This window comes from Rutidosis leptorrhynchoides, chromosome 6 (assembly GCF_046630445.1).
Source record: "Rutidosis leptorrhynchoides isolate AG116_Rl617_1_P2 chromosome 6, CSIRO_AGI_Rlap_v1, whole genome shotgun sequence".
Taxonomy (NCBI): domain Eukaryota; kingdom Viridiplantae; phylum Streptophyta; class Magnoliopsida; order Asterales; family Asteraceae; genus Rutidosis; species Rutidosis leptorrhynchoides.
The window spans coordinates 400,070,686-400,082,777 of NC_092338.1; positions in this window are offsets into that span (position 1 = coordinate 400,070,686).

A 12,092-nucleotide genomic window follows, 5' to 3' on the forward strand; every position below is an offset into this window, starting at 1 on the left:
CTTTTGCTTTGGACTAAACTAAACTGTTTTACCCGATGAAAGAAAAGAAAAGATGGATCTACACGATGAATCAATTCCATCATTAAAAGGAAGTAAAGGCTTCCGAAAAAGACACGCGCTTCTTGATTTAGGTCATGAAGTTGTCATCCAGACCAGCCGTAGGTTGACGAAAAATCTAGAAAAGTCATCACTAAAATCAGCAGGAAATTCACGGACCTCAGCATTAAACAGGGTCGCCAAGTGGTCAGATTTATCCTAACCATGAGAAGGATTTATCTTGTACAATGGGGGGCACCATGCAAATTAGCTGGATAAGACTAATGAATCAGATCCCCAGAAAGGATAATCTCCTTAAAGATTAAAAATCAACTTTTAAGCCTGATATTACTAAATCCTAGAGATTGACCTTAAAGATTGAGAATTACAAACTCATGGAATTCAATGATATCTAAACTCGAGCTTGAACGAGAAAATATTTTGATCAAAATTACAAACCAATTTGTTTTCTGAAAACCCTATTTTCAATGCGTTCATTACCATTGAACGTAAAATCCTAGGAATTCACCTGGAATTCATTAGGTCACCTGAACCAAATCGGGTGTCAACCGTAAGAACGGTGGTTGCATAGTGGTCAAAGACAGGACCTTGTGCCATACCGAAAAATTATAAGGGTGAGCTTTACTATTGCTCCTACCAAGGATAGTAATTGCGTCCGACACGTTATAGACCATAATTAAAAGCATGTCAGGAGACATTGCCTTAACAGTTGCTTGTTCAACGCTTTCCTTTCAACCGGACGGTAGTTTACCGAAAGGTAATATACGGGACAAGTAAACTGGACGTGTTGCTTTCCAAATACAAGGTTAGCAAGTGGGTGACACAAAACCGCAAGTTTTGAGCTAAAATTTTCAAATCTGAAACCCACCAAACCCACAAAAATATTTTGCAAACACCGGTAAAGGGTTATTCCGGAAAACTTATCTAGGGTAAAAACTAGATTTAATTTTCAAAAGATCAAATATTTTCATAAAGATCCAATTTCCTTAATGGATCTAAATTTTTATAGTCATGTGGGACTGTAAACCATATCGTTACTACCATTGTTTATACCGCCGTATAGAAATCACTGATGTACAAAGTGTGAAGAATAAAGAAGTGATTCTAGTATTTCAAGACGATATTGCTTGAGGACAAGCAACGCTCAAGTGTGGGAATATTTGATAATGCTAAAAACGAACATATAATTCATAGCATTATTCCTCAAGAAAGACAAGCTTTTAGTTGCAATTGTTCTATTTACAAGTAATATTCGTTTAAATAATAAAAGGTGAAGACAAAAGACAGATTCGACGAATTGAAGACGCAAACGACCAAAAAGCTCAAAAGTACAAAAGACAATCAAAAAGGTTCCAATTATTGATAAGAAACGTCTCGAAATTACAAGAGTACAAGATTCAAAACGCAAAGTACAAAATATAAAATTGTACGCAAGGACGTTCGAAAATCCGGAACCGGGACCAGAGTCAACTCTCAACGCTCGACGCAACGGACTAAAAATTACAAGTTAACTATGTATTTAAATATAATATAATATATAATTAATTATATTAATTATATATATATTATATTTATAAATAAAAACCGTCGGCAGAGAAAGACTCCAAAGTTGTGAGCTGTAATTTCAAACTCCGCGACTCGCGGAGTTTGAAGGCAAAATGGCCGCGAGTCGCGGAGCCCCCAGTTTTGAAACTCCCTATAAAGCAAACCGAAATCTGATCATTTTCATCATCTTTTTCTTCTTCTTCTCATACATAAAATATATATATATATATATATATATTTATAATGTATATTTTAATTTTAATTATAATTCTAATAATAAGGGTATGTTAGCGAATATTGTAAGGGTGTAAGTCGAAATTCTGTCCGTGTAACGCTACGCTATTTTTAATCATTGTAAGTTATGTTCAACCTTTTTACATTAATGTCTCGTAGCTAAGTTATTATTATGCTTATTTAAAACGAAGTAATCATGATGTTGGGCTAATTACTAAAATTGGGTAATTGGACTTTGTACCATAATTGGGGTTTGGACAAAAGAACGACACTTGTGGAAATTAGACTATGGGCTATTAATGGGCTTTATATTTGTTTAACTAAATGATAGTTTGTTAATGTTAATATAAAGATTTACAATTGGGCGTCCCTATAAATTACCATATACACTCAATCGGACACGATGGGCGGGGTATTTATATGTACGAATAATCGTTCATTTAACCGGACACGGGAATGGATTAATAGCCACTAGAATAATTAAAACAGGGGTGAAATTATGTAAAAGGACACTTGGTATAATTGATAACAAAATATTAAAACCTTGGGTTACACTCAGTCGACATCCTGGTGTAATTATTAAACAAAGTATTAAAATCTTGTTACAGTTTAAGTCCTCAATTAGTTGGAATATTTAACTTCGAGTATAAGGATAATTTGACGAGGACACTCGCACTTTATATTTATGACTGATGGACTGTTATGGACAAAAACCAGACGGACATATTATATAATCCAGGACAAAGGACAATTAACCCATGGGCATAAAACTAAAATCAACACGTCAAACATCATGATTACGGAAGTTTAAATAAGCATAATTTATTTATTTCATATTTAATTTCCTTTATTTTATATTTAATTGCACTTCTAATTATCGCATTTTTATTGTTATTGTATTTAATCGCACTTTTAATTATCGTACTTTTTAATTATCGCAAGTTTATTTTATCGCACTTTTATTATTCGCAATTTCATTATCGTTATTTACTTTACGCTTTAATTTAAGTCTTGTATTTATTTTTAATATTTTACATTTGGTTTTAACTGCGACTAAAGTTTTAAAATCGACAAACCGGTCATTAAACGGTAAAAACCCCCCTTTATAATAATAATATTACTTATATATATATTTGTATTTTTATAAAAGTAAACTAATATAGCGTTAAGCTTTGTTTAAAGATTTTCCCTGTGGAACGAACCGGACTTACTAAAAACTACACTACTGTACGATTAGGTACACTGCCTATAAGTGTTGTAGCAAGGTTTAAGTATATCCATTCTATAAATAAATAAATATCTTGTGTAAAATTGTATCGTATTTAATAGTATTTTCTGCTAAAATTAATAACTATTATATATACACCACGCTGCACATCACCTGTCTTATTCAGCGAAGAATAAAATGCTGTAACCACATTCGCACTTTCAGTCTGAACATCATCTGCTGCTGTTGAACTATTGTTAATCACCGGGACCTCTGATTTGGTCAGAACCTCAGAAGTTGATGCCTCAATTGTCGTACTTTGGGAAATACTAAAATGAGGAATTCCTCGTGCGTCCACATAATAATCCTGTAGACTTTTAGCCGGTAAAATAACACGATTGGATCTTCTCACACCTCCTGCTTCAGTTGGCTGTTCAGGCACTGTCACAGTTGGTGGTTGATTGTATAGAGGATTAAGATGTTCCTCTGCCAATCATGATCGGTTAACTTCCTCATCATCTTCAAGGTCACTATCGTCATCTGTATATACTACCCCGTCCTCATTTGAATCAAAAGTATCTGTCACTCTCTGTGGACTAGGTTGCAAGCTAGAAACCGGATTCTGAACCTGTGGTGGAATAGTAACAACATTGTCAGTTGAGTTTTGAGAATCAAACAAAACCTGAGTTAAAATCTCCTCCTCTGTAGCATAGGGCGGAAGATTGAAGGAATCAAACAGTTTATCATATTCAAATTGCCAAGCGAACCCTTTACTGACACGAGGTGGAGCATTGCGCTGAATATCCACCTCATAACATTCCTCCACACGCCTAGACTCAGTGTTATATACTCGTTTGTTTGGATTCCCATATCCCAAGAAGATACCAGAGATCACCTTTGAATTGAATTTCCCTCCAGCGTCTCGTACCAGAATAGTACAAGGAGCACCAAAAGGTTCGAAATGTTTGATATTAGGCTTTCTCTTGTGCAACAGCTCATAACACGTTTTACCATGTCTCTTTACCACCAGAACTCGGTTCATCACATAACACGCAGTACTCACGGCTTCTTCCCAGAAAACAATTGGAAAACATGAATCAGCTAGCATAGTTCTTGCGGTTTCGATTAGAGTCCTATTCTTTCGTTCAGCAACACCATTTGATTGAGGTGTATAAGCCGGACTGAACTGTTATTGTATCCCTTTCTCATTACAAAACAGCTGCATCTGAATGTTCTTAAATTCTATACCATTATCAGTACGAATCTTCCTTACCTTCAAGTTATACAGACTTTCAAGCTTCAGAATCAACACTTTAATATGCTCAAACGTGTCTGACTTGAGTTTCAACATCACAACCCACGAAAACCGGGAATACTCATCTGTAACTACCAAGCAATATGATTCTCCAGTGAGAGTTTTACAATTAATTGGACCAAAGAGATCCATGTGTAACAGCTCCAAAGGAATATTGACAGAATGATGCTTTTTGGTAGTATGTGACTTTCTAGTCTGCTTCCCCTGTTTACACGGAAGACAAACCTCAGGAATATGAAAACTTTTAACATTCACACCATCAACTAATCCATTGTGGACTAGATTATTCATCTTCCTCAGACTCAGATGACCCATACGCTTGTGCCAAATAATCGACTCCTGTTCAGTAGCTTTAGAGACAAAAGCCTGATGGCCTGTAGCTGCCTTAACATGAGCCTTACGCATATCAAGGATATAGAGATCCTTGCACCTTGGAGCAGTCATCAGAATCATGTCCTCCGGAATTACGAACTCTTTTCTTAAAATATACCAAAACTTATCATCAAAAGCAACAGTATATTTCTTATCAGCAACTTGTGAAACAGAAAGCAGATTGTTCGACATCTGCTCTACATAGTTAACTTTATCAAAGCTGACATTCTCATTAGCAATAACACCCTGAGCAGTAATAAATCCTCCTTCACTACCTGCAAAAGAAACTGGTCCTCCATCTACTGTTTTCACATTAGACAGCAAGACAAGTTCCCTGTCATGTGCCTGGACGCCCCACTATCAACAATCCAAGTACTGCAGCGTGGATTGTAGGCGACCTGCACATTAAAGTAAGAGGATTAGTTAGAAAGGGCCACCCATGCCCTAATGGCAGTAGGTTTCCCATCAACACCAATAACTGGCAATTTCACCCATTGTCCTTTAGATCCAGAAGGACCTTCAGGACGATGAACACTTTTAACTTCTGATTTAGGTTTCCAAACTGTGTTATTCGGTAATGGTTTTCTATAATAATCATTAGTTTGAAAAACCTTTTTATCATTTGTTTGCACTGAAAAAGAATTAAACACTGTCGAAGGTGATCTCCTATTAAAGAACCGATTTGGACTAAGATCAACCTTCTTTCTTGGTGTCTGTCGAATGGGTCTACAATTCATAGCCCTGTGTCTCAACCTCCTACAATTGAAGCAGTTAACATTATCAAAATCATGTGAATTAAACACTTTGCGTCTAATTGGTGAAAACTGTCTCCTAGGTGGTTCAGTATGTTGTCTGGTCGTAGGGGATGACGAGACTTGTTGCTTAACAGTCTGTCGACGACCAGGCGGAACATACTTGGACACACCCCCAGATTTGGAACTTGCCTCTGTTGGTGATTGTTCTACCTTAGGACCTGATTTATCTATCCTGCCCTTACTGACAAACTTAGGTGACACTCCCTGGGTGTTCTTCTTCTTATTCTATTTGGGAGTCACAGTTTTCTTAGGCTGAGCCTTTTGACTCTCAGTCATCTTACTAGCATTAACTGGATTTTTCAGAATGGTAACTGGTTTAGTGACAAGCTCAAATGGTTTGCTGTCTTTCTCAGTGTTGATATCAGTATCTGACTCTGTTTCATACACAACATCTAAAGGTTTTTTCGACTCAACTATCTTAACAGTACTCTCAACAGGTGCTTCTTTAGGCTTACCATATTCTAGTTCTACAACAGGACCCTTACTTTTCTCAACTGGTTTGTTAATGTACTCACCTAAAAGTGGCGGGGCAACCTGGTTGTAACCTAAACCCTGCTGTTTAGGAGGATTCAAAGTCTGTTTCACATAAGACATCCTCTACCAATTGTCGATCCTAGCTTTTTCAGACTCGTATTTCAACTTAAATGAATCCCTTTCAGCCTTAAGAGTCTCTATCTGTCCCAAATACATAGTAATCACTTTTACATCATCTATAACAGTTGATTTTAAGTGACTTACCTGATTCTCTAAAGACTTAATAACATCAACATAGTCTTTCTGTTTGTTAAGGTAGAAAAGTGCATCATCATAGTTCTTTTTATTAGTCTGATTCTTCAATCTAAGATCCTTAAGGTCAACTAAAAGCTTAGGACAGGTCTCACATGTAACAGATATCTCATTAAGCTTTGAAATTACACACTCGAGCCTCTCAATTTCCTGTTCATAATCAACGCATCTAGAACATTTAGAAACTGAATCATTACATACCTTATCATTACCGGATGTGTTGGCCATAAATGCATAGGTATTTCTTCCAACCTGAGTGTCTTCATCTGATTCTGACTCAGACTCTGAACTCGTACTGTCCGCGTAGTCAGCCTCATAACCTCCTTTGTTCTCGCTTTCGTCTGAACACACTGGACTCCGAACTGTAACAATATTCTTGTCACCACTCTTAAGATCACAGTTGAGCAAGTGTCCCAACTCTTGTCTAAACCAAGTACCAACATGACAACTTCTTTCTTCATCCTCATCAGAAGAATCAGTCGTAAACTCAAAATCTGATAGGTCTCGAGCTTAACGAAACTTATCATACAGTCGATCTTTAATCCTCTTTCTGAGGCACAACTTCATAATCTCCTCAGCTTTTTTCATTCTAGCATCACATTTGCACACATAGTAGGTGCAATTCGGATTATCTTTTCCAGTACAACCTGCATTTCTCCTAGCAATTCTTTCTTCTTCAATTTCAGCTTCAGTTCTACCTACAAACACAACATTAGCTTGATGTGTATCTGCCGTGATGGACCAGTCACACACTTCATCAGCATACGTGGTCGTCAAGGCCTTAGATTGAATAGACCCCGAAGATTCTTTCTCAACAATAACATGTTGTGGAGTAACTGAAATGGTTGTATTGTGAAAAGGATCAGAAAAACCAGTCTTGGGTGGCCTCGTGCAAGTCTTCTTAAAATGACCAAGCTCATCACAATTGAAGCATCTAACCTTTGACATATCAAAACCAACCTTCGAATCTCGATTCAAACTCAAAGACCTCTGTCCGGTTTTCTTCAAGTACTTCCTAGCCCGTCTAACAATGCTACCCATGCAATAAAGTATATCCATCCTTTCGATATCGTCCTCATCAATCTGATCATAGTCTTCATTTTCAAGATGACTATTAATCACTTGTCCACTAATCATATCGTTGTATGAGTTAACAACAATAGCTGCCAGATCCATATCTTCCTGAATTGATTCGATGGGTCTCTTCCTGATATTCTCAGTTTGAAACACAGGAGTCTGAGTCTGAGTCTGTTGAGAAGGAGAATTCTGAGTCTGAGCTTGTGATTTAGCATTAAAGTAGCCAGACTGAGATTATGGAGCAGACATTTGAGAAGCATTTGCTGTAATATAGTTTGTTTGTAATGGAGCATGACCAGAAGATGAAGCTAAAGTGGATGCAGAAGCAACTGCCGAACCAAGTCTCTTCCTCTTAGCTTCTACCTGAATATCCTTCTCCATCAACTTAGAAGTAAAAGCTGTCAATGTTAACGTACGACCTGATGTGCTGTACATGTTCTGAATCTTTTCAATCTCATGGTCCCACTTTTTTGGAAGATCATCTTTCAACACCCTGACTGCCTTATCATCAGGTACATCAATCCCATAATCCTCCATCTCTGCTACCAGTAAACGATATCTCTCCAAAGTTTGTCCCAGTGACTCTGATGGAAGAGCAGTAAATGCCCTCCATTCATCCTTCAATACCTTACCTTTTGTTGCCCGATAAGTAGCAGTACCCTCTGTCGCAGATTGAAGGGCCAACCAAAAAGTATACGCGGTTTTGTTACAGTTTTTGAACTGCTGAAAAATGTCCTTTGACAACGCTTGCGTTAGCTGAGCATAACATCTACACTCAAGATTATATTGTTCACGCTCTGTAGGACTAAACTGTTGTGTTTCTTTGGGTTCACCATCACCTCCACAAGGCCAAACAAATGGATTCTCAATACATTCCCAAAGTCTAGAGTCAACACCATTTAAGTAAATAACAAACCTAACTTTCCAGTCCAAGAAGTCTTTAAGATTGTCAAGTCGAGGTACTTTATTTGTCGATCCAGATTCGCTTTCGTTAAGTAACAGTTTTTGTAGTCCAGGTGCAATTACTAACGCGCTATATTCATTTGTCACTTGTTCATTAGTGTCCGACATGTTAACTGATTAAGTTTGAAAATAAAAGATTAATTAAGATTCTGATTAAGTCACACGGTCGACTATCTCTGACACACGGTCGACTGTATAAGACACACGATCGATTGTACTTATCACACGGTCGATTGTCTAACAAAATTTTGGCAGCACTTCGTTACTATATAAGCCTTGGGTATTGCAAACACACACGGCCGATTGTCTAACTCTCACGGTCGATTGAAACTCTCACACGGTCGAGTGACAAACTCACACGGCCGACTGACTTAGGGAATCTGGCACGGCTCTAGTAAAACTCACACGATCGGTGGAACAATACACACGGTCGATCTTAGGACTCACTCGATCGGTTGTCAGGACAGACACGACCGAGTGTGTTCTTGACAGAAGTTGGTCGACTATTAGGGTTTTCTAGACAAAAATCGATTTTGCAATCGATTATGGATGGAAAACTCAAAAACAACACGTAGATAACGAAAATAAGCATTCCAGAAACACCTTTTGACAATAAAAACACTATCAATAACGTGTAAACACAGATTAATAGACCAAAAACCTAAAAAACACCAAAAACACAAACTTTGACCCAAAAAACGATTTGATCAAGCAAAAACCAGAGACTCCAGCTCTGATACCACTTTGTAGATGATAAATCTATGGATCTTAGGTCGCTTGAACTCTAAACTAAAGGCGGAACACAATAGAATAGAGGTAAATCGAGATACGGGTTGTTTCGGGATCGAATTGGTCGAACCTAGTGCAAAACCTAGATTAGATCGACACCTAGACGATGTATTTCGGTGGTATTCGGTGTTAGGGTTTTCTGGAGACGAAAACCAACGATTTGGAACAAATGGGACGAGTAACCTCATCAAAGAAGTCTAAACCCGTATATATACTGCAAGTCAGACACACTCGGTCGAGTGTGTCTGTCAGTCGGTCGACTGACTTACACAGTCGGTCGAGTGTGTACACACACTCGGTCGACTGTGTGCAGTTTAACATATTGATTATTTAATAAACTAAGAACGCACAATCACCATAGTAATCAATAGTCACTAGTAAATAACATTATTACATAACCGAATGTACTAAACGTAAGAATAAACTACGGCTGGGGATTCATGCACCAACAACTATACATACAAATAAGTGAGTTTAGAATGCTCTCTCTTTTGTTGCAATGTTGATGTTTAAATTTTAATGTTGCAATGTTGATGCTTATTGCTCTCTCGTGTATTTTCAATCCTGCTACCTAAAAAGATTGTTTTTCTTGCAGAGGATATTGACTAACAATTGGAAAACAAGGTTCAAACATTACAGAACAAAGCAAAAACGTTTTATGCCCAGCTTACATTATTGCAGTGGGAGTTATTGCATTTCAGATAGGCTCAGATAGCTTAAAAAGTCAAAATAATGATCTTAAGTTTCATCCGCAAGCAATGGAACAACAAGCCTCAACTCTGAGATGGTACGACTTAAATCTCGCCTTTAATGCAACATATTATACCTAAGTAAGATATCCAGTATATTTGACAATCTCAAAATGCATAATGTTATTTCATCTTTATTTGTTAAAGGCTATTTGATACTAAAAGTTACATGGCGATACAAGTTTCTTAATTCGTTTGTTCTTTTACATCTCATTACATGAAGGGGTCCAGCTAAGTTGAGACAACCAGATCTAAGAAAATAGGTAGATTAGTTGAGTGGGTCGAATAAATTTAAGCTTTTGGCTATATTGTTAGTTGTTACTATATTTTTATACCACATGGTATTTGTTCCAATATTACATCCTCTATTATTAGTATTCTATGAATGAATCTGCTTACGATATGTTTTAGTAAAATATTATACATAATGTTATCAACATACATACACAATCTGTAAATAATTGTATGTACCTTGCATTTTGATACCTAGGTATGTTTATTTTTTTTAATTCTAATTGCATTACCTTACTGTTAATGTTACATATTACATACATGTAGGAACAGCTGATATGAAGACATGGGAACACCGGATAAGGTTTCCCAAAGAAATGTTTATTTTCATGTATTATTTCTTATGATTTATGGTCGCAAATAACAGGTCAAGTTTACCCACAGAAACAATTTTTTGTGTTGCAAGGAGTTAAGCGCATCGTACATACTTAGTGTTGCAAGAAAGCTTGAACTATAACCGAGTAAGTAAATCCCATTGACGCAAATAACAGGTCAGGTTTACCCACAGAAACATTTTTGTTCATATGATTTCCTATCTTTTTTCTTATTTCCTAAGGACATTCATGAAAGTGTACAAGGAGCTATAACCGAGTCAATGTAAATGATGCTGAATGTGGTGTAGGTGAATCATTTGCAGATGCATACTATATTAATACTTAAGAAGATTGGTTCAAAGCGTGGAAATTCAATTAGGCTGTGGATTGAATATTTTGTTGAACTCTGTTCGGGTATGTACTTAAATTATGTAAGCTTGCTTATGTGTCAATCAAAAGTTAATTTGGTGATGTAATTACTTAGTAATTTTTGTTGTTATTTTGATGATACTCTTTGTAAATGCACCTACAAGCATGCCATCCATGTATGCTTTTATAATTTTTGTAGTTTGTTTTTATGTCTTGATTTAGATTATGAATTTACATGTATTTCTTAGATTTATAGCATTAAACACTTATTTTAAATGATATTTCACTTTATTTTATTGTCAAAGGTTTTAGACTCGGAAGTCTATGATTTCAATTTTATAATTATAAAGTTGTGTTGTAGTTTAGGTTTGATTTCATATTTTTTCTTCATAGTTTAAAACTTGAATGTGATGAATAGGTATGTATCTTAGGTATTTAACTTTATTTCTTTTGTGCATATTTTTATTTTATATAATTCAACATTTTTGACTGTTTTGAAGATTGTAAATTGCACAATTAGGTTAATCTGGTTTGTGTTACATGTTTAAAGATTTTATAGATAATAGTAGCAGTCATTCACATTTGTTGATTTGTACCATCTTTTTATTTGGTTTCATAATAATCTTCCAATAATGTATGACACGTTCTTACATTGTACATAGTCATCATAACAGATGGTTTATACTTGCTTAATTTGATTATAGAATACTAAACTTCGTGATTTCACGAGTCACTCAACTAGTATCTATAGTTAATATTAATATCCTACAATGATAATGTCATTATTAGATTAATTTCTTTGTTAAGAAAAAATTAAAAAGAAAAAGAAAAAAAAAATCTAAGCATGGTGGGTGATCTAAATAATTTTGAATTAAAATTAAATCTTATTAATTAATTAATTATTATTAAATCTTATTAATTAATTATTATTATTAAATCTTATTAATAATTATATTAGTTATTAAAATTAAATAATTTTGAATTATTTTAATTAATTATTTCGAATTGAGTATGAGAAGGTATAAAATTTAGGCAGAAGGAAACCAATTCTAAATTTATATATTAATTTACACTTTTAAAATAAAATGACAACCAATATTATCCCTTATGATTGGATGTGGATTTTTTAATATGCATTTTAGGTGTTGAAATGTTCAGCTAACGAGTTTTTTAGTCAGACTCTGTGATTGCACGGATCATTAACTAAAT